We start from the raw sequence: 3,794 nt of genomic DNA on the forward strand, positions 1-3,794 counted from the left end.
AAGATTCTTCATCGGCATCTTCATATTATGTTGGGAAACGCTTTACTTTGCAGGGCATGTTGGTTCTGAAAAGAACAAGCAAGTTTGTTTTTTAAATGGCTTAATTAAAAATCTTGGCTTATTTTATACCAAGTACCTAACTAATTACGGTTCCCTGATAAGCTCGATAAAAATCAGTCACTAATACGTATAATGAGTTTAAGCATCATAACATATTTCCGAAGTGCTGTTATATGGCTGAACATAATAAGTGTCTTGTATTACACTATATACGAGCTCTAATTTTTGTGACAAACCATATTAAAATTAACAGCACTATTATGCTATCGTGAAATGCCTAAAGCTTTAATTTCATTTGTCGCCATTCGCTTTCCTTTTCCTATCTTACAAAAATAATACAAGTTACTAAGATCTGACTAGAAAGGGAATGAAATCATTTGTATTTTGTACCAATATCTTTATAAGGTACTTTAATTGTTAAAACTATTACTATAATCTAAATTTTGTGATATTTGTTAAAAATAGGTTATGTTTTATAAAAAAAAAATATACTAATAAAGTATATTAGCGAGGGCGCGTGTATTCTTTCTCAATAACATGTATATTTCACCCGACAAACTGATGCGCGCAGCTAATTTCACTCAAAACATTCAGAAATACAGGCGGTACTTACCCATCATTCAATATTAATTTTCACATTTAAATATTTCAAGTCCACATAACGTTGCACGATCAAAAACAGATCAATATATTTTTAAAATCCTTAAGATTTTCTCTTTTACAAAGGAATTACAACAGTTAGCATTGTTATGAAATTTTAATAACAGATTGTAATTTTAAAAGCTATATAATGACTGTAATGAAGTCGCAAAAAATGTCATTTGTTTATTCATGTGCTCATAACTGACTTAATTAATGATTGAATACGATAATTATAATGCTATTAAATTGCCTTTATATAGCTCAATGCTGTCTAAAGGGGGGGCCCAAATTTTACTTATAAGAGTCGTATAAAAGATATACGGCCGATATACGATTTGGTTATAATGCTTTGTACATGAACTCGTGCTATCATAAGTTTGTTATAATGGTGTTTTGTGCTTGCTGGGATGCCGGCTGCGCGAAGTTAGAGAAGAAAACATGGATTATCAGGAAAAATTTAGCAAAAAATTTTTGACGTAATTTTGTTGTTTAAGTATTTTTTACGTGATCAGTGTATGTAAAACTACAAGTCCCTTCGCGCTTAGTATACCAATAGCGGGACACCCTGTATATAGGTATCGCTTCGCTAATGTGAGCAGCTCACGTGCTGGTGGTAAAGTTGGGCGGGTTACTTGTTATGGGTGTACACTAGGGTGGAGTGAAAAATATTTTTTTTCATTTTCGTTTCGGCATACCTGTAAAAAGATGTCATTATTGCTCATAAATACACATGCAAAATTATACTTTGCAGATGATACATTTAGAGGTGCCCCCAACATCATGAACTTTCAGAAATTCAAAAAATTTAGTCGAAAATCATTAAAGTTTAATTTTGACAAATTAACGCTAAATCAGATTCTGTGTTATCTCGTTGGTTGCCAACGGGAAGACACAGAATACATAATATTTCAATATATAAAAAAGTGGCTATCGCTTGCTACCAGTGGCTCTGGTCGGTGGCCCGTTTGCGCCGACTCTTATTGTAGGAAACGTTGATTGTGAACAGTGCCGTTAAGGAAATAACACTAATGTTAGTAATATTTCTTAATAATATTTTACACGTAAATACAATTAAGATCATAATTTAATATTTTTGATGTGAGTTCTATCTATAATTTCGCTTTATTACAGTAAATTGTTGGAAGTCAAAATACGACAAACGACATGTTGTCCTGTATTTTGTTTGCCAGAGAAGTACCCAGTGTCTCAATTACCAACTTATACTGATGCTAAGAAACTATTACTTATTTATTAGATATAAATTTAAACCTGATAAAATAACAAAATTCATGATTTATCGGAAAGATTAGCTACGGAAATGTTTGATGTGTGGCGAAAAGCATGGCTTCCCACTATTAGCTTTAATAGAGTACTACAACTTATTCGACATACCATATTCGATGAATATAGACGCTTATTAAAACCTTATCAAGACCGACAAACTAACAAAAAAGAACAAGAAAAGATAACTGAAGTATTTTGTCACTCAGTACCAAAGGTTATTTGATATTTGAAGTTGCAAATGCATTTTTTTTTTATTCTCTTGTACTTGCTCAAAAGATTATACCAACTTAACTATGTGGCAAGAATGTAAGTAAACTAAGCCTCTGACTTCTAATTTATCTGAAGAAACCTTAAAAGACATCGTGAGAAGCGGTTTGACTATGTTTCAGAATATCAAAGATTTTCTATGCCTTGCCCAGGCCGTAAAGCATATTATCAAATTGGTGACATAAGCTTCAAGTGCAGTTTGCTGAGAAAGTAAACAAAATGATTTTATAATGGCAAGAGCATCAGTATCACGACTGCTAATGCCTAATTTTGAAAAAAAAACAGCGTTATCTAAACTAATATTATAATCTACACTAATATTATAAAGCTGAAGATATTGTTTGTTTGAACGCGCTAATCTCAAGAACTACTGGTCTGATTTAAAAAGTTCTTTCGGTGTTAGATAGCCCATTTATCGAGGAAGGCTTAGGCTGTATATCATTACGCTTAGAGTAACAGGAGCGGAGCCACGCGGGTGAAACCGCGAGGCAACCGCAAGCGCATCTAGTACTAAATAATTACTTATTTCTGATATTTTCATTCCTCTATAATATCATTTTCATTAATGAAATACGTTAAAACAACTAATCAGGCTATTATTTAGTGTATCACAAAGAAGTTTGTTATATAATAGACTTGAAGGCCATAAAAATACTGTGATTAAAAAATAAATCAAAGTTTGCGAAAAAATCATATTTTTCTAATTTTCAATTGTGTTGGGGCACCTCAAAACATCAAGACAGGTAAACAATATTTTGTATGGTGAATTCACTCATTAAAAGGCACCTTTCTGTCGCTATGCCTTTTGAAAAAAACAAAAAAAAAATTCTTTCATACATTATCACTCCACCCTAGTGTACACATAGAGTTTTAAGAATTCATCTATGTATGTATTTGAAAAAAAATGCATCTGGAGTTTTATAAATATTTTTTAGGAACTTGGCGTATAACCTCCTTTAAGCTTAGTATACCATCAGTGGGACACCCTGTATATCGAATTTCCAATAAACCTGGTGGTGTGACACAAATAAATAAGTTTGTATCAAATTCTAGAAATCATTATCATAATTTGTTATATTGATGATAGATAGCTGTCTCGGCCGTAGATATAAAAAAGTCCCGGAATACCTTAGTTATGACATTTTTATCGCTTAGAGGCATTGATTATTATAAGTAAAAGTCTAGATAGGTTATCAAGTCACTAGTTATCAGCGTTTGTGGGGGGGGCACGATTAAATGTGGCTAATTAGCCACAATTTACTACAGTTGTCTCTTTTTCGCTTTCTAAATCATGCCATCTTTGACGTCTAATCGTGTATTTTTTTATTGTACAATAGGCGAGCGCTTGGCCTCAATCTCGCCTGATGGTAAGCTGAGATGTGGCCTAAGAATCCTAAGATGGAACGCGCTTCCCAATATAACTAGATTTGTTTTATATTTTGTGTTTATACATTTGTAAAGTGAAAGGATGTCGCCTGTGATTAAAATGCTGATCTTGTGCACGTTTCTACGAATATTCCTTGACTGAGGTTTTTATTCAA

This window comes from Colias eurytheme, chromosome 23 (assembly GCF_061535395.1).
Source record: "Colias eurytheme isolate Ceu_HAF_F1 chromosome 23, ilColEury1 Martin Lab GWU primary, whole genome shotgun sequence".
Taxonomy (NCBI): domain Eukaryota; kingdom Metazoa; phylum Arthropoda; class Insecta; order Lepidoptera; family Pieridae; genus Colias; species Colias eurytheme.